This window comes from Ictidomys tridecemlineatus, chromosome 4 (genome assembly GCF_052094955.1).
Source record: "Ictidomys tridecemlineatus isolate mIctTri1 chromosome 4, mIctTri1.hap1, whole genome shotgun sequence".
NCBI classification, from domain to species: domain Eukaryota; kingdom Metazoa; phylum Chordata; class Mammalia; order Rodentia; family Sciuridae; genus Ictidomys; species Ictidomys tridecemlineatus.
Genome location: NC_135480.1, coordinates 173,024,419 through 173,044,264, shown reverse-complemented (window position 1 = coordinate 173,044,264; position 19,846 = coordinate 173,024,419). Strand labels below are relative to the sequence as shown.

The 19,846-nt window shown below is 40.9% G+C and overlaps 1 protein-coding gene across 1 annotated transcript in view; it reads left to right on the top strand.

The window, feature by feature from the left end:
- Positions 1-9,378: 9,378 nt before the first annotated feature.
- The window catches only part of LOC101963325 (ubiquitin-associated protein 2), a 76,899-nt gene continuing 66,431 nt past the window's right edge, over positions 9,379-19,846 (top strand). The window contains exon 1 of the mRNA XM_078047744.1: positions 9,379-9,509. The gene's annotated coding sequence lies outside the window, so the exon portion shown is untranslated. The remainder of the gene's footprint in view (positions 9,510-19,846) is intronic.

The following is a 19,846-nucleotide window of genomic DNA, read 5'->3' as shown; positions in this document are numbered from 1 at the left end:
GTCCAATCCCTTACTCCTTACTCTAGGTCTCACCTCTCAAAAATGATCCTTAGAGAAATGGGGATAGTTACAGAATTACCTGACCTCCTAGGGCTGGGGATATAGCTTAATTGGTAAAGTGCTTGCCTTGAATGCAGAAGGCCTTGGGTTCAATCCCCAGCACCAAAAAAAAAAAAAAAAAAAAAAAGAATTAACTGACCTCCTGTATGGAGTCTGAAGGCTCAACAATCCTAAAAATGTTCAGTAATGATGTTATGTTATGAACAGTATCATACCTGGTCCTTCAACCTGTCTTTTTAAGGCCCTAACACTTGCTAGAAGTGCATTCCATTAAAGCCTGGTGACTTAGTTGAATGTCTATAAACTATTTAGCTACTCACTCCTGGTACTTTCATAGTTATTCTTCGAAAATGGAGAAAAGCTTCCCCCAATACTTGCTATGGCCATGGATGGTCCCTATAGAAGTAGCAACCCTGGGCATGTCACATGACCTACTACCAACCCCAACCTCAGTTGACTGGATCAGGGATGGACATCTCCATGTCCTATAGTGTCCAATGACATACAACATTAACTGGCTTAAAATTCTGAGTTAGGATTTCAGGCATGGTGCCACATGCCTATAATCCCAGTGACTCAGAGGCTGAGGCAAGATGATGACAAGTTAAATAGTTAGATGGCAAAGTCCTAAGCAATTTAGCAAGATCCTGTCTCAAAATTTAAAAAATAAAATAAATAGGGTCAAGGATGTAGCTCCAATGGTAAAGCACCCTTGGACTCAAAACCCAGTACCAAAAACAAAAACAAAAACAAAAAATTCATCTGGGCTTTTGAAAATCTCTTTAGGAATTTGTGCTTGATAAGAGGCAACCTGGGGCTAGGGTTGTGGCTCAGTGGTAGAGTGTTTGCCTGGCACATGTGAGGCTACTGGGTTTGATACTCACACCATGAAATAAATAAATAAAATAAAGGTATTTTGTCCATCTACAAATTTTTTTTTAAAAGATGCAAACCAGCTGGGCGCAGTGGTGCACACCTGTAATCCCAGTGGCTCTGGAAGCTGAGGCAGAAGGATCTTGTGTTCAAAGGCGGTCTCAGTAATGACAAGGCGCTAAGCAACACATTGAGACCCTGCCTCTAAAGAAAATACAAATAGGGCTCGGGATGTGGTTCAGAGTTGAGTGCCCCTAAATTCAATCTCTGGTACCCTTCCCACCCACAAAAATGATGCAACCTGACTTAAAAGAAATTTCCATCTTTTCCTTCCTAGTCCAGAGAAATTTCAATCTTTTTATGTCACACATATAGTTTCTCCTCTCTCAGCCTTAGCTAGTGCCCTACTCATTCTGGCACAATTAATCCTCTATTTCTGGAAACTTAAATAATTTCAGGGTTGGGGGTGTTAAAGGGCTTATTCAGTATTTGTGAGGCCCTGAGTTCTATCTCCAATACTATAAAAAGAAACAAAAAATGAATATGTTTCTCTGCTAGATTATTATTATTTTTTTAAAGAGAGAGATAATTTTTTAATATTTATTTTTTGGTTTATCTGCAGATACAACATCTTTGTTTGTATGTGGTGCTGAGGATCGAACCCGGGCCGCATGCATGCCAGGCGAGCGCCCTACCGCTTGAGCCACATCCCCAGCCCCTCTGCTAGATTATGATGAACACCTTTAAGACAGAATCTGATTCATTGTCTCAGGCATTTATTTAGTGGACAAAAATAATTACATAACAAAGGGACAGACTGAAGAAAGGAAAGAATAACAGTTAATCTCTCTGGACCTCAGAACCTCCTCTTCAAAATAAGAATAATAAGGCTAGGGATATAGCTCATTGGTAGAGTGATACCTAGCATGAAAGAGGCCCTAGGTTCATAGCCCCAGCACATTAAATAAAGATGAAATTTCCTTGCCTGCCAGGAAACTGAAAGAAAAGAGCTCAGGAATCATTTCCAAGACCTATGACCTGCTTTACAATTTTTCCCTAGAGCAGAGTCCAGTGCCAGAAAAGTTAGGAGCATTATGGTTTATCTTTCAACAAAAAGACATTTGGCCTTGCTTTACAAAGACAACAGGTGTAGCAATTCTGTTTCTGCAAAAGGGCAAACTGAACTATCTTTGGCCCTGAAGAGGGCCTGAGCTATCGGGAGATTAGCATTTGGCTAGGGGAATGTCTGGGAAGGCCCAGAATGAACAAATTGTCAAGCCCACTCCCGACCTCCCTAGTGCACTGTGAGAGGTGTATTTTTTTTTCTGCAGTTGAATTGAAAATTGTACTCAGATTTCTCTTGGCAACTGCCATGTGTATATACTTGGAAATTCAACAGGAAAGTTTTGCTTAATTTAATTAATAATTTTTTTTTAAAGAGAGAGTGAGAGAGAGAATTTGTTAATATTTATTTTTTTTTTTTAGTTATCGGCGGACACAACATCTTTGTTTGTATGTGGTGCTGAGGATCGAACCCGGGCCGCACGCATGCCAGGCGAGCGGGCTACCTCTTGAGCCACATCCTCAGCCCTGCTTAATTTAATTTAAAGTTGATATGCAAGTGAGTGCTCAAGGAAGATACTTTCTTTAGTGACTACAGCTGGCCCATACTCAAGTGGCAGAACTGGCGCCATATCAGCAGCAGAGGATCTGAGGGGGTGGCTTCCTTATCCAAAATATCAATCCCACCACCTGTCATTCCACCATTAATTCCCCAGTATCTCTAAGAAGGCTTTTCTGCTTTTAGAGACCCCTATTGGTATTTAAAATCTTATGGGAGAAGCATTTTAGCAGGGATTAGAAACAGGAGGAAATAAATTCCTTAGCCTGTATGATTAGATACTATTGATTTTTATATGTTTATCTTTGACATTGACTTCCAAAGAATCCTTCCATCAGTCAAACTTGATTTACTTCTACTCTGCCTGTAGTTCATACTATTGCCCCTGCCTAAAATTCTATTCTGCCTGGAATATCTGCCAACCTACTTTCTCTTAGTTTGTTTCTCTTCATTTCACAGTAGACATTTATTTAGTAAATACTCCAAGGTGCTAGCTGGGTTTGATGGTGCATGCCTATAATCCAGTGACTTCAGAGACAGGAGGATTGTAAATTCAAGGCCAGCTTCAGCAATTTAACAAGGCCTTAAGCAACTTAGTGAGACCCTGCCTAAAAATAAATAAATATGTAAAAGAATGAATGAATAAATAAATGTTTTTAAAAAGCGCTGGGGATATGGTTCAATGGTTAGGCCCCTTTGAGTTAATTCTCCCATTAAAAAAAAAAAAAGTGCTCAGATGCAACTTCATGATCAGCACGCCCTTTATTCAGGAATAAAATCACACATCTATGGACCCACTTTCCTGGAGGGAAATGAGCCACTGGCCAAAGGGGGAGTTTGTGCTTATATAGGTTATACAGAAAGGTGACTTAATTATTGACACAGTGTGTCAGTTTGGGCACCCAGGAAAGAGTTGTGAGATTTGTTTTTACTGGGCAATATTTTGACTTGGAGAAGAATGGAGGGTCTGGGGTCAGCATTCAGTATGTATCTCTTTTCCTCCCGGGTCCCATTGCACTATCACTGGGAAAAGACTTATTTTGGGAAGGATCAATGCTTTGGCTTTTTTTCAGAGACTGTCATTTTAGGCTTGCTGGATATCTCCTCCCCAAGGTTTGTCCAGCCACTGGATGATGATTGTTTCCTTTCTAGGGATTAACTTGTCACTGGGAAAGAATGTATAGGAAAAGGACAATGTTATCAATGTGTTGCCTTCTTTTTCACTTCCCAAGCCACACTATTTTGAGGTTTGTCATTTTCCATCTTACACTGAGAATTGATTCTAGGGCTTCAGGCATGCTAGGCAAGCACTCTACCACTGACCTATACCTCCAGCTCCACCTCCCCTCCCATCCCCCACCGGTTTAGTTGTTCACAACATGGAAAACATAGCTGAAAAAGTAGTGGTCATACAATAAATCTGAGGTCTAGGGATACTCTGTCTCAAAAAAATAAAAAGGCTGGGATGTATCTTGGTGGTAAAACACCCTGGGTTCAATCCCTAGTACATAAAAACAAACAAACAAAAAGTGAGGTCAAATTTGCTTCAGATTCCTTCCACCTCTAGAATTTTTTTTTCCTAATAACTTTATTTATTTATTTTTATGTGGTATTGAGGATCGAACCCAGGGACTTGCACAAGCGAGGCGAGCGCTCTACCACTGAGCCACAACCCCTACCCCCCTTCTAGAATTTTTAAATTGGTTATGCAGGTAGGCATTAATTGATTTTCACATCTTACTTGTAAGCAATATGTAGAATTGTGAAACAGACATTTTGGAAGTAACTCTCAGAGGACATCACTTCTATTTTGTAGGGCTGAAGATTAAATCCAGGGCCTTCCACAAATAAGGCAAGTGCTCTACCACTGAACTACTTTATAAGCACTCATTGTCCATTTTTAAATATTTATTGATTATACTTTCTTTTTTTTTTTTAAAGAGAGAGTGAGAGAGGGGAGAGAGAGAGAGAGAGAGAGAGAGAGAGAATTTTTAATATTTATTTTTTAGTTCTCGGCGGACACAACATCTTTGTTGGTATGTGGTGCTGAGGATCGAACCCGGGCCGCACGCATGCCAGGCGAGCGCGCTACCGCTTGAGCCACATCTCCAGCCCCTGATTATACTTTCTTTAAGCTAGATCCTGAAATATAAACATGAAAAGAAGCTTAAAGGTGGTGTATAGGCATGGGGGCCCACACCTATCATCCCAGCAATTTGGAAGGCTGGGACAGGAGAGTTGCAAGTTCGAGGCCAGTCTCAGCAATTTAGCAAGGCCCTTAGCAATTTAGTGAGACTCTGTTTCAAAATAAGAAATAAAAAAGGCTGGGGATATAATTTGGTGGTAAAGTACCCCTGGATTAAATACCCAGTACAAAACAAAACAAACCAAAAGCTTAAAGTCCAGTGGGGAGAGACAGGCAAAATTATACTAGGTATTAGAGGAAAATAAATCACTATGTATCTGGAGTTGAGCAGACTTGTGTTTGAATTCTGCTGTTGCTGAAAGCTTGGTCCTTGTCCTTGATGCCAATCCAATAACAAGGACACAGTTTTGAGAAAAAGGAAAAGGGTTTAGTCCTTTGTTAGCAAAGGAGTAACACAAGGGATTCCGGTCTCAAAGGTTGTGATTCTGTCCACCTCATGGAACAGGGGGTTTTAAAAGAGGTGATTCAGAGAAAATGAGATTAGGGAGGAGAGATCAGAAAGGAGAAGATCAAGGAGGAGAAGGTTAGGGAAAAGAAGATCAGAGCAGAGAAGATCAGGAAGGAGAAGGTTGGGAAAAAGAAAAAAAAAATGTAAGTTTCAAAGCCAAAGGGATATAGTGAAAGCATCAAGGGAATTCTGTTACACTGCCACTGTCAATTGGTAGCAGTATGACTTTGAATTACCTCACTTTAATTGGTGATGAAGATAATGGTAATACATCCTTCAGATTTTCTGTAGGAAACAAAACTAAAATTTGTATTTAGCAGGGCTTTGCGGCACATACTCGCAATCCCAGCAGCTTGGGAGTCTGAGTCAGGAGACTAAATAAAATACAAAATAGGACTGGAGATGTGGCTCAGTGGTTGAGTGACCTTGAGTTCAATCTCTGATATCCAAAAAACAAAGTTGATCTTTTTTTAATATATAAATATTTTTTAGTTGTAGTTGACACAATACCTTTATTTTATTTATTTATATGTGGTGCTGAGGATCAAACCCAGGGCCTCACATGTGCTAGGCAAGCCGCTCCAAAACTGAGCCACAACCCCGGCCCACTCCATGTAAACAAAGAAACAAAAAACTAAAACAGTAGGCAATAATCCTTTTTGATTAGCACCCTCAATCAGAAACCTCTTTCTCAGTACTCAGATAGCCATTTAAATCAAATTTATATAAATTCTTTCAGCAATTTAGCAATTTTTTTTGAGGGGATTGCTGGGAATTGAACACAGGTTGCTTAACCACTGAGCCACATACCTAGCCTTTTTTAATTTTATTTAAACTCTTTTCCCCTCCCCTCCCCTCCCCTCCCCTCTCCTTCCCTTCCCTTTTCTTTTTTGTACCAGGGATTGAACTCAGGGACGCTCAACCTCTGAGCCATATACCCAGCCTATTTTTGTGTTTTTTTTTTGATTGTAATGTATTCCTTTTTATTAAATTATAAAACTTCTGCCAATACACAAACTTGTGGAAATAAAATAATCTTTTCTCAAGTATCTGCTTTTGTGGAACACATGGTTTGAAACAAAATATTTCCAGTCAGCTATGCTGGAAATATTTTTGTGTTTTATTAGAGACAGGATCTCACTGAGTTGCTTAGCACCTTGCTTTTGCTGAGGCTGGCTTTGAACTTGAGATCTTCCAGTCTCAGCTCCCCACCCCTCAACCCTGCCCCCAGCTGCTGAGACTACAGGCTTGCACACCCCCCACCCCCTATTTTGTCTTTTATTTAGAGACTGGATCTTGCTAAATTGTTTAAATCTTGACTAAATTGCTGAGGCTGATTTCGAATTTGCTATCTTTCAGACTCAGCCTTGCAGATCACTAGGATTACAGGCTTGCATCACTGTGCCCCTCAAGCAATTTAGCAGTTCACCTGTTTCAAAGTAAACATAAAAGGGGTTGGGGCTGTGGCTCAGTGGAGGGTGCTGTTAAGTTCAATTCCCAGCACTAAAAAACTAACAACAACAACAATAACAAACCCAACCAAAGGCATAGCCTTTGATCAATTTAGATTAATTACAAAGGCTTCCCTTGAACTGGATGTAAGGATGGCCTTAGGCCTTAGCCTAAACAACTCCATTTTAAACTCCAGTTTGAAACCTGCAGTCTCACCAAGGCATGCCTACAGAGTCCTCTAGTATAGCCCTCAGGTACAAACAAGTCACTTCTCCCTAATCTGAGAATGAAGTCTCTGGCTTGTTGTCCTCACCCCAATAAGGGGAAAAGGCAAGAAAATCAGGGTGGGACCACCAGACCAGATGCTTTAACCTGAGGACGAATGATGTCACTGAGAAATCGAGTTGTAGCTAATAGAGATCGAAAGGGTGGTCAGAAGCCTCAAAATTTAGTATAATGATGGGGCAAATGAACAGACATTCAGCCAGCCGACACTGATGCACATGAGCCTGAGAGTCTGATGAGGACCTGGACTGATATCCCAACTCTTCTCATCTGATCTTCTGTGTTGTTCTCACTGCTTTCGAACTCACAGCAGCCTCTTGATTTTGGTGAGAAAAGGACTTCTCCCTATAACCCTCCTCAGCTACCCATCAGCTTCACCCCAGGAGAAGCCTGCCTTGGTTCCTGATCTAATCACCATGGTCTGAGTGAGTGTGCATCTGCTGGACTTAGAGCCTAAGTCTTGAGACTTATGACCTGCCACTTGAGCCTAGCATGCAGAGGGAATGTCTGTCATGAGCCTGTCATGATTAAAAGTGTCTGCAGTGCTTAGAATTAATCTAGAATTGTTTGCTGTGAATTGATTAAATCTATTGCAGTACAATAAAGCATTGAAGCGTGTGGACATTTTTTATTTCTCCCTGTCAACAGCATAAATTGCACCTTTTGCCCATTATGACAATAATTATGACAATTATTTGATGAAAACAATAGAAACAATAAGGTTTCTATTGTTTTCATCAAATAATTTAACACAGAACTAGTCTATTAATTACTAGCCAGGTAGAAATTAGCATAGTGCCCTGAACAAAACTCAATTTAAATCCTTTCTTTCTTAAATCTGTTGAAGCCAGCTGTGATGCTGCATGTAGGACTATAATCCCACTGCCTCTGTAGATCCATGTAGTAGGATCATCAAGTTCAAGGCTAGGCTCAGCAATTTAGTAGGACCCCAAGTAATTTGGGTAACATTGTCTCAAACAAAACAAAACAAAACAAAACAAAACAAACAAAAAATACCTAATAAATTAAAGTTCTGGGGATGTAGCTCAATGGTAAAGTGTCCTTGGGTTTGATCCCCAGTACAAAAAGGAAACAAGCAAACACCTATTGGGCATAAACTGTGTGAAAATAATTCAATTGTTGAGGGTTTCCTATGTGGTACTCAGGTACTTTACATAATCTGAATTTCACAACTCAGTGATTTTACCAGGGTAGAAAACTCTGAGATAGGCCTCCTGGAATTCCAAGTCCTTGTAGACTAGCCTAGGATAATATACACACTTTTGTTTTTGCTCAGGATTGAACCCTGGGCCTGGCCACACTAAGTACACACGTTCTATGGCTGAGCTACACCCTCGGTCCCTGGATAGTATCTTTGAGGATCAAATAGGCCAGTAAATGATAAAATAAACTCTGTGCTATAATTACAGACCATTATCTCATTTCATCTTAGTTCCTGGAGTTAACAACAGGTACAGTTTTACTGAGATGTGGCTCATTCCACTTTGCGCATCAGAAAACTGATTTGGATATTTCATGCCAGGAAATAACTCTCTACACCTCTTTCCGTCCTCAAAATGAGAACGATTCTAGCCTCGAGGGGTTGATTAGATGATATAACATGATACAATATGACTGTATACAGGGCTGATGTGGAGCAGGAGTTCAATAAATGTTAGTCTTTTCATGCAGTCGGGATTTGGGAATGCAGAACCTGACCCACATTTAGTTAGACTGAAGTCACGAGCCCCTTCTAACTTGTAGACTTTTTGGATCTCGGGTTTCGCAGCCGGCCGTTGGTGTTTTCCCGCGCAGAGAGCAGGGCGGGGCGCGAGACCCGCAACTTGGTAGTAGAACCCGCCCCCTTCTTCCCGGGGCAGAACTAGTCCTCCCAGAAGGGACCACGCTGGGTCACTTGGAAGGTGGCACGCAGTGGTATTTGTTTCGGAAGTCAGCCCTGTGCGCTTTCGGTCTCGGCCTTTCCTCTGTGCTAGACTCAGTGGCCGTGCATCTGTGAGCTTGCACGGGAAATGCTGCTGCAGTGGGTGCCTTTACTGTGCGGCACGCTGGAGTTAGTAGTCGATTTCTGCGACGTCTGGAGGCCAAGCTTGCCTTGAATGGTTGGACCTCATCACATGATTAGAGGAAGCAGGCCGCAGCGGTGCAACACGTGGTGCCTCATGAGGTCATCACAGCGCGACAACGAGCTGCAGTTGTGGGCAACCTGCATGGCATTGGGCATACTACCCTGAGAACTCCAATTACGAGAAATTCCATACAGTCCCCTTTAATTGCTCCTTATTCTAGTCATCACCCGCTCTGAGATATTAGCTTTGCCCTGTCAGGGCAAGATTGATAGTTAGAGGAGGCCGTTTGCTGTCGGGGCGGGCTGGGAAGCCGCGCGCGAGCGACGTGTCCTTGCTCCGCCCTGGCCCGTGACGTAAAGGCCACGTGACGGGCAGGGCCGCCCCTGCCGCCGCCGCCGCTTTGTAAGAGGCACATTGGCAGGTAACGAGCGGCGGCGGCGGCAGCGACGGGTTGTCAGTCCAGCGAGAGCAACAGCGGTAATTGCCACCCTCCCCCCTTCCTGGTCCCTGCGTGCTCCGGTGCGTGCTTTCTGGACTTGGGGTTAGGTCTTCTGAGCACCCAACCATCTTTGGGCTGCCCTAGCGCCGATCTGTGAGGACCGGGCCGAGCTTGTTTCGCTGGCTTCACGCTTCCTTAGTATGTCCAGGCCCGGGCACCTTTCTAACTCTCGCTCCCGGGTAACCCGATTCTCTCTTCAGTCTTCCCTAATTCTATTTGGCCCGGCCCCACCTAGCTCCAAGGGGCGCTTACCCTTTCCCCGTGGATCTCCGTCCTGGACGGTGTGGTTTTTTTCTCCCACCTTGGGCTCCTGCCTGTGGGCTGCAGCTCTCCCGCCACGCTGTCCCCCTGCATCCTGACCAACTTTCCGTTTTCACGCCCGGAGTTTGTCCTGGGACTGGCTTTCTTCAAGCCCAACTTCAGCACTCTACCTTTCTTTGGCGTAGTTATTCTAATACTTTTTCTTCTGAAAGGCTCCTTTCTCAGATGGGACCGAGTTTCCCTTCTCGTTCCTGGTTCGTGTAGTTTGGTTGTGTCACAGTTCTTTCTTTAATGTAGGTTTAGAGCGATTTGTAAATTTGTGAAGTGCTGTTATATATTCAAAATGCTTTCATTGGTGCATAACGACTAAGTTTTCTTTACCGGTGAATCACTTTCCCACCGTTTTCCTTGAGTTTTCAATCTAATTAGTTGCCCAGACATCTCCACTGTCACTACTCTGGCCTTGTCACTACCCTTTCTTTAGGGATATATCCTATCATCGTTCCTATTATTTCCTGGTTGACATAATCCTGTAGTTTGCTACCACCTCTTAAATCCAATCGTAGTCTGCCAGTAGTGAGGCAGTCTTTCTCTAGCACCTGTGTAGCCTAACAATTGAGAGCTTTTTAAGCTCTTCAATAAGGCATCCAAAGATCATCTTTTATTTGAAGGGCATATGATTAACATTTTTAGTGGAATTCAGTTCTTTTATTTTCTCTTTCACCATGGTAAGACTTTTTTTCACCTAAGGTATGCCACTAGTTAGTGTATTTCTTTTCTTTCTCTCTCTCTCTCTCTTTTTTTTTTTTTTGGTACCTGGGATTGAACCCAGGGGTGCTTTACCACCGAGCCACATCCCTAGTCATTTTTTTTTTTTTTTAAATTTTGAGACAAAGTCTGGTTGAGTTGCTGAGGCTAGTTTTGAACTTGTGGTCCTCTTGCCTCAGCCTCTGGTACCACTGGTATTACAGGCGTGAGTCACTGTGCCCAGCTAGTTATTGTTTTTCTTTTTTCTGTTAATTGTACATGCTTTTTACTTTGATTCCACAAATAAAAGTGGAAGGAAAGTAAATGCCATTCATACCTAAGCTCTTCTCTAGCTCAGACATCAGGTAGGTACATTGGTATGGCCCCATTATCTCAGCAATAGATTCCACTCTCTAGAGATGATTGATCATCTTTTACCTGCCTGTAGGACCCCAGTTTGCTAAGACTATTCTTCCTGTGCAGTGAAGCCTTCTCTTACCCTAGGCAATGGTGATTAGCTTCCTATATCACTTTTCTGCCTGCTAGCAGTGTGCTCTGCCTGATTTCTTTACTTATGGCTAGTTCACATGTATGGTGAGAGATTTTCTCCTGATCTCTGTCCTACTTGTTTCCCATACTTTTGATTTCTTCCAGTTGCTTCCTTGCTGCTCTGACTCTCAATAATTAAGGAATATTTTCAGACAGATTTTCTTTGTGACTTAACTGTGGCTGGAGGTGGTGGCATGGGAGAAAATGAGGCCATGAGAAAGTATTGTAATTGCTTCTTCTGCCTGTTTCCTGCCACTCTTGTTTCCTCTGGCTTAAGTGTGGGCTGGACTAGCAGTAGTCACATGTAGCTTTTCCTTTAGAACTAGAGCAATAACACCTCTACTTCCCCTTCCTGGGAAATGGTGAAGCTTGTGCATTGCTCACCAGGAGGGTCTTGTTATAAATCAGAGTGACATTTTAGTAATTCAGGAATAAATGGTAGGAGAACATGAACCAGAATGGATTTATTTCAATATGCTCTTTTTTTTTTTTTTTTAATGGAAACCGGGCATTATCTCTACCCTCTAAAGTATGACATACATGTAGGTAATATAATCCTATATTGAAGGACTGAACTGTATGAAGTGACTTTACCTTTTTTTTTTTTTAACATTTACTTTTTAGTTGTAGTTGGACACAATGACTATATTATATATATATATATATATATATATGTATATATATATCTTTATTTTGTTTGTTTATTTTTATTTGGTGCCGAGGATGGAACCCAGTACCTCACATGTGCAGGCAAGTGCTCTGCCACTGAGCCACAACCCCAGCCCCACAGTACCTTTACTTATTTATTTTTATGTGGTCCTGAGGGTTGAACCCAGGGCTTTGCACATGCTAGACAAGGGCTCTACCGCTGAGCCACAATCTTAGCCCTTGACTTTACTTTTAAGCATGTTATCCTTTAAATATTGAAATCCTTTTTAAAATGATGAGTTAAGATTTCCTTTATTCTAAGACAGTTTTTCCACAGGATGGGGAATGTATTATAAAGGGATAATCCCTGTTCCAAAGTACGAGTCTTCGTGAATTCACAAATAGAGAATTTCCTCTATACTTTAACAAATTGATGTTATTTTGTTTTTTTTTCTTCTTGCAAGGTAACCCATATGTCAGCAAATACCAGTTTACTCTTAGTTGTTAATTTGAGTAAATGGAATGTCCTTAAAAGCTAAGTGTTATGGCATCCAAGGTGTTGATGGTGAGGTAGTAATCCCTAATACATCTTAGCAGCTGTTTTTGTTGGTGTTTGTAAAACCCAGTGGAGATGAACCTAAAGGAAGGCAAAGAGAGAAAGGATCTGTAGGGAGTATCACCATATAAGCATGTGGTAGATTTTGAAATAATTTTAACACAATTTAAGTGTCTACTTTTTTCTCTTTTTGATATGGGTATTGAACCAGTGATGCTTTTCCACTGAAATGGGTCCTTACTCCCCCTGCCCTCCTTTTTTTTTTTTTTTTTTTTTCCCCTCATTTTGAGATGAGATCTCACTAAGTTGCTTAGGGCCTTGCTAAATTGCTGAGGCTGGCCTTGAACTTGTGATTCTCTTGTCTCACCCTCCTGAGTTGCTGGGATTGCCATCACCACCTGGGTCTAAAACTTAGAAAAATTTCAGTGAGAATCATGTTTTCTGTGTGTGTGTTTGCATATGAGATTGTGAAGTACTAGGGATTGAATCCAGGGGTGCTCTACCACTGAGCTACATCCCTAGCCCTTTTATTTTTATTTTGAGACAGGGTGTTCTCTATAGGTTGCTGAAAGTCCCAGTAAGTTGCTGAGGCTAGCCTGCAACTTGTGATCATCCTGCCTCAACCTACTGTTTAGATGTCTGCCACCATGCCCAGCTCAATGAGACACTTTTTTTAATACCAGGGATTGAATCTATGGGTGCTTAACCACTAAAAAACACATCCCCATACTACCCCCCCACCCTTGGGGTGCTGGGGATTGAACCCAGGGCCTTGTGCATGTGAGGCAAGCACTCTACCAACTGAGTTATAGTCCCAGCCCTTCCAGACCTTTTTTATTTTGGGTCAGGGTCTTGCTAAATTGATTAGGGCTTTGCCAAGTTGCTGAGGCTGCCTTTGAGTTTTCAGTCCTCCTGCTTCAGCCTCTGGAGCCTCTGAGATTATAGGCATGCACCATGCCTGTCTCAATGAGAAGTCCTTTTTTTTTTAATATTTTTAGTTACAGGTGGACACAATATTAATATTTTATGTGGTGCTGAGGATCGAACCCAGTGCCTCACCTGTGCATGCTAGGTGAGCACTCTACCTGTGAGCCACAACCCCAGCCCTCAGTGAGAAGCTTTTAAAGGTTATTTGTGGAGAAGAGAATCATTTGGATTTAGACATTTTGATGTATATTTTTTTCCTTGTTTTTTTTAATATTTATTTTTTAGTTCTCATCGGACACAACATCTTTGTTTGTATGTGGTGCTGAGGATCAAACCCGGGCAGCACGCATGCCAGGCGAGTGCGCTACCGCTTGAGCGGTCTCATCAAATCAGTTGTAGCTGTTATAGGTAGATGGATATAATACCTCTATTTTATTTATTTTTTTAATTTAATTTTTTAAATTTTTTAGTTGTAGATGGACTTAATACCTTTATTTTTTAGTTTTACATGGTTCTGGGGATCAAACACAGTGCCTCATGCACGTTAGGCAATTGTTGTACTACTGAGCCACAGCCCTGGCTCTATTTGTTTTTATATGGTGCTGGGGATTGAACCCAGTGCCTCACATATGCTAGGCAAGCTCTCTACCACTGAGCCACAAACCCGGCCCCTCATGTTCTCATTTTTTATTTTGAGGTAGGATGATAAGTTGGTTTAGCCTTGCTAAATTTGCTACGACTGACTTTGAACTTGTGATCCTCCTGCCTTAGCTACCTGAGCCACTGGATTACAAATGTGTACCACTACTCCCGGCTCTTTCCTTTATTCTTGTCTTTCTCTTGCTTCAGCTTCTATACAAAAATTTTCTGAATACCCACCGAGCCTCAGTTGAGGAGATCATGGGCCCAGTTTCTTTAGAGATGGGTCTTTGGACTGTATTTAACACTACAACATGCCGCTTCCCAGCATGTTATAACTTACAATCTTTGCAACCTCATAGACTTGAGCAAGGTGTTTAGTGATGCTTGTATTATATGTGACTACCTGGTTGGACTGTGTGTTCTTTGAAGGCTGGATTTGGTAAGATTTGGCATTGACAAATCATTAAACAAGAAAATAAGTGGTTATTTATTCATTCATTTATTTTGTGGCACTGGGGATTGAACCCAGGATGCTCTACCACTGAGCCCTTTTTTTTAATTTTTTATTTTTTAGAGAGAGTGAGAGAGAAGAGAGAGAGAGAAATAGAGAGAATTTTTAATATTTACTTTCTAGTTCTCGGCGGACACAACATCTTTGTTGGTATGTGGTGCTGAGGATCGAACCCGGGCCGCACGCATGCCAGGCGAGCGCGCTACCGCTTGAGCCATATCCCCAGCCCCCACTGAGCCCTTTTAAATATCTTTGAGAGACAAAGACTCACTGATTTTCTTAAGCTGGCCTCAAATTTTTGATCCTCCTGAGTCTTCAGGTTTACAGGTGTGCAACTATAAGTGGGTACTTAATTAAAAGTTCAAGTTCAGGGGCTGGAGGCATAGTTCAGTGGTAGAGTATGTGCTTAGCATACATGATATACTGGGTTCATTCCCAGCACCAAAACAACAATAACAAAAAAACAGCAACAACAAAACTCCCTAAACCATAAGTTTACTTGAAAAAGGATTTAGAAGAAAATGTTTTGATTTAGGCTGATTGACAAGCCAAACTTTTAATTGTTTTCCAGGGTATACTCAAGGGTAGATAGAGTGCTTACCTAGCATTGAGAGGCCCTAGGGTTTGATTTCCAGCACAGCCTTCTAGACTGAGCTTGCCTGATCCCTTTCACAAATTAATAAATTTCCATTTTTGAGTATGTTTTTGGGTCAGGCTGGTTGGAACTATGTTACCTATAAAAGCAATTTTCAAAAATTTGAAAAAAATAAATAAGATAAAAACTAGTGATTTAAGATATTGTTAGAAACACCCATTTTTTCTTTTTTGTTTTTGTGGTACTGGGGATTGAACCCAGAGCTTTGCATGCTAGGCAAGCACTCTGTCACTGAGCTATATCTCCAAACCTTTTTAGATTTGTTGTTATTGTTGTTGTTGTGCTAGGGATTGAACCTAGTACATGCAAGGCAAGCACTCTACCAATTGAGCTATATCCCCAGCCCCTTTTTCAGATTTTTTAAGTCTTGCCCAGTTGTCCTCAAAGTTGCAGTTCTCCAGTCTCAGCCTCCAAGTAGCTGGTATCATAGGTATGCACAGCTCCTTACCCTTTTTTCTTTTCTTTTTTTTGGGGGCAGGGGCTGGGGGGCTGTCTTGGAATTGAACTCCGGTACACTCGACCTGAGCCACATCCCCACCTCTATTTCATATCTTTATTTAGTGATAGGGTCTCACTGACTTGCTTAGCACCTTGCTTTTGCTGAGACTGGCTTTGAACTTGTGATCCTCCTGTCTTAGCCTCCTGAGCTGCTGGGATTACAGGTGTATGCCACCATGCTTGGCCCCTTTTTTCTTTACATAAAGTGTGTGTGTGTGTGTGTGTGTGTGTGTGTGTGTATGTATACACCCCCCCCCCCCCCCCCCCGCCATTGTTCTGGAGATCAAACCCAGAGCCTCATGTATGGTAAGCAAGCACGCTACTACTCAGGTATAACCATATAATCCCTAGTTGTAGTCCCCGTTCCATCCCCCACTCCAAAAACCTGTGATCATACTTTGCATATTTACAAATTTTTTTTGAAAAATATAGCAAGGTCATTGTAGAAAGTATAAGAGCTGGGTGTGTAACAGTGGTAGAGGACTTGCCTAATGTGTCAGGCTCTGGGTTCAATCCACAGTACCAAAACAAATAAACAAAACACTATTATTTTCTGCTTGGGATGAAGCCAGGAACTCATCATTGGGAGGATAGATTCTACCTGTGAATTGGGCTGTATCCTTGTTGTTACTTTCTTTTTTGTGGTGCTAGAGATTGAATCCAGGGCTTTGTCCACGGGAGGCAAGCACTCTACCAACTGAGCCATATCCCCAGTCCATGTTGTTACTTTTATTACCATATCATAATTGTATCTGTTTTTAGCCTTGACTAGTAATTTATTTGTAGCAGCTCATAAATGAGAGACAAAGTTAGTCACATCAGTCACAGTAAACATTTTCTTTCTTTTTAAAATTTGTGTACTTAAATTCTTTTGATACTGGGGATTAAACCCAGGAGTGTTCTACAACTGAGCTACATTCCAAGCATTTTTTATTTTATTATGTGTATGTTTAAAAGCATACACAAAATATACAACATATATGTACACATATATTTATACATATGTAATATATATAACATATGTATAAATATATGTTGTGGGTGTACACAATACCTTTATTTTATTTATTTATTTTTATGTGGTGCTGAGAATTGAACCCTCTGCTACACAGGTGCTAGGCAAGCACTCCACCACTGAGCCACAACCCCAGCCCACTTTTTATTTTTTTAAGATAGGGTCTTGCTAAGTTGCTGAGGCTGGCCTAGAACTTGTAATCCTCCTATTTTGGCCTTCTGAGTCATTGGAATTATAGGCAAGTGCCACTGCTCCTGGCTTCAATTCTTTTTTATATTGTCATTATTCTTTTTGCAGTGGTAGGGATTGCACCCTTGGGGTATTCTGTCACTTATCTATATCCTCAGCCTTTTTAAATTATTTTATTTTCCAGTACTGGGGATTGAACCCAGGAGCATTCTACCTCTCTGAGCTACATCTCCAGTATGTTTTTATTTTGGGATGGGGTCACCAAGTTGCCAAGGCTGGTCTTAAACTTGTAATGCTTCTGTCTCAGCTTCCTAAGTGGCTGGGATTACAGGTATGAAGCACCATGCCTGGCTGGGTCAATTTTATATAGTAAGTTTAATGCTTTAATTAATCACTCCCGTCAAGATCTTGTTTTTATTTTATTTTATTATTTTTAAATTTTTATTAATTGTTGATGAAATTATTTATTTATTTATTTGTATGTGGTGCTGAGTATTGAACTAGTGCCTCACACATGCAAGTGTTCTACCACTGAGCCACAATCCCAGCCCAAGATCTTGTTTTATTTTGATTAGAAATTTCCTGCTATAACATCAATTTGAAGGAACAGTTTACTTGGTAAAAATGTTCCTTCAAATTGCTGGAGACCAGATGATCTCTTTAACATTTCTTAGCTTCGGTACTTCAGCTTGTTTAATGCCTTCTAAATTCATTATAGTTGGAAGTGTTATGGTAATGGTAGAAAATTATTTCTGTGTAGTACAGTGCGATCCAGGTGTGAAAGGAAAAAATCCTTGTTAGAATGGGCCATTTACTATTTTATTACAACAGAAGAGCGTTTATTTTTAAAATTTTACTAAAAGGCTTTGTTGTAATGGGATGGAGCTTGCACAGTTGGATGTAGCAAAGCAAACTTAGATACTCTGATAGTTTGCCCAACTATCAGAGAAAGGAAAGAGGATTTTATTTGGGTGATAGCTAGACAGTAGCACAGTTTGGTAAATATATACTAAAAAATCTTTAATTGTATATGTAAGGATGTATTTTATGGTATTTAAGCCATTCTGCAGTAAAATTATTAATATCTTTTTGAATAAGTGAATTTAATCTTGTGGAATGAAGAGATTGAACAGGAAAAAAGTGGTCCATGTTCATTAGTCCTGTAATTTCTACCATTTATGTTAACTAAGCATTTGAAGTACATTATCTTGTTTTCTGCTGCTTACAGACTTGGGAAACCTTGAGATACTTGTCCTTTGTTACCTAATCTTAAAATTAGTGGACTCCAGATCTGACTTCTAAACCTATGCTCTTAATCATACTACTGAACTCTTTTGCCTATGTGAAATATTACTATCTGGGAATACAGCCAGGTGCAAGCTGATAAATGAAACAGTGTAAGCAATAGATAGAAAGGAACATTAACACCTTTGTAGTGCAAAAGACTGGGATTTTGTAATGTGTGAGGAAGGAGGGATGGGATACACAGGCGGGGTCCTTGAACTCCTATGCCAGATTTCACTAGACTGGCTTCACTTTTTTTCTTTTTTTTGGGGTGGTAATAGAGATTAAACCCAAAACCTCACACATGCTAGGCAACAGCTCTACAGTTTAGATTTTTTTTTTTCACTTTTATCTATTTTGTGTGTTGGAGTTTAGTCAAGACGTTCGATTGAATGCTTTAAAGAAAAGAAAACACTCCTTTTCCTTTGTTTTTTATTCTGATTTTACTTTCTGTTCCAATCAGCATGATGAATTGATATCTAAGCCCTCTGCCAGTTTAGATGCATCCTATGAGGACATTAGACACACAACACTGAGAAGTGACAATTGATAGATTAGTGAGAAAGAGAGAAAGCTGTAAAATTACTCTTAGGACTCTGGGGGCTGAGGCTGTGGCTCAGTGGTAGAGCGCTTAGCATGTGTGAGGCACTGGGTTCGATTTTTCAGCACCACATATAATTAAATGAATACAATAAAGGTCTATATATCTTAAAAATATATATAAACAACAATTAAAATTCTGGCCAGGTGCAGTGGCATGTGCCTATAATCCCAGTAACTGGGGAGGTTGAGGCAGGAGGATGGCAAGTTCTAGTCCAGCCTCAAAAGTTTATCGAGTAATAAAAAGGGCTGGGGATGTAGCTCAGTGGTAAAGTACTCCTGGGTTAAATTCCCAGTACCCAAAACAAAACAAGCAAAACAAAACGAAAGAAAGAGCCAAGCCTCAAGTTTTTTTTTTTTTTTCCTTAAATGGTACAGGGAATTGAACCTAGGGCCTCATACATGCTGTGGAAGTGCTTCATCATTTAACTATACCAACACTTTTTATTTTGAGGCAAGGTCTTGCTAAACTTCCCCGACTGGCCTCAAATTTGGCATTCTTCTGCTTCAGCCTCCTGAATATCTGGATTACAGACCTTCATAGAACTCAGCCTCTGGAGATTGTACTTGTAGAGTGCTGGCTTTGGTATGTATGAAGTCCTGGGCTTAATCATCCACAGAAACAAAAAACTCTCAGTTGCTGTTTAGTATATGGTTATGTGACCCTAAAACGCCCCATTTTTTTTTTTTTAAGAAAGTGAGGAGAGAGAGAGAAAGAGAGAATTTTAATATTTTATTTCTTAGTTTTCGGCAGACACAACATCTTTGTTTGTATGTGGTGCTGAGGATCGAACCCAGGCCGCACGCATTCCGCTTGAGCCACATCCCCAGCCCCCAAAACGCCCCATTTGTAATTGACATTATATAGAAAGTAATTGGTGTTCATGTTGAGGAACCAAAAATGAGAAAATGAAGGGTATGCTCAATACATTTTAGAAAACATGTCTGAGAAAGGCGATGGCAAAAAAGTAGGTAATATTTGGAAGAATGGCAACGCCAGTTTGACCAAAGTGTAGGGAATGGAAAGCAACAAAGAATTTGTATTTTATTGTGTTGCCAGGTTTTAGCAGTATACTAGAAGATCAATCAGTATACCCGGCATCAGTTTATAATTAAGAGGTTAGGCATGGTGGTGCATGCCTGTAATGCCAGTGGTTGGGGAGGCTAAAGCAGGAGGATTGCAGGTTCAAAGCCAGCTTCAGGAACTTAGCAAGATCCCTGTCTCAAAATAAA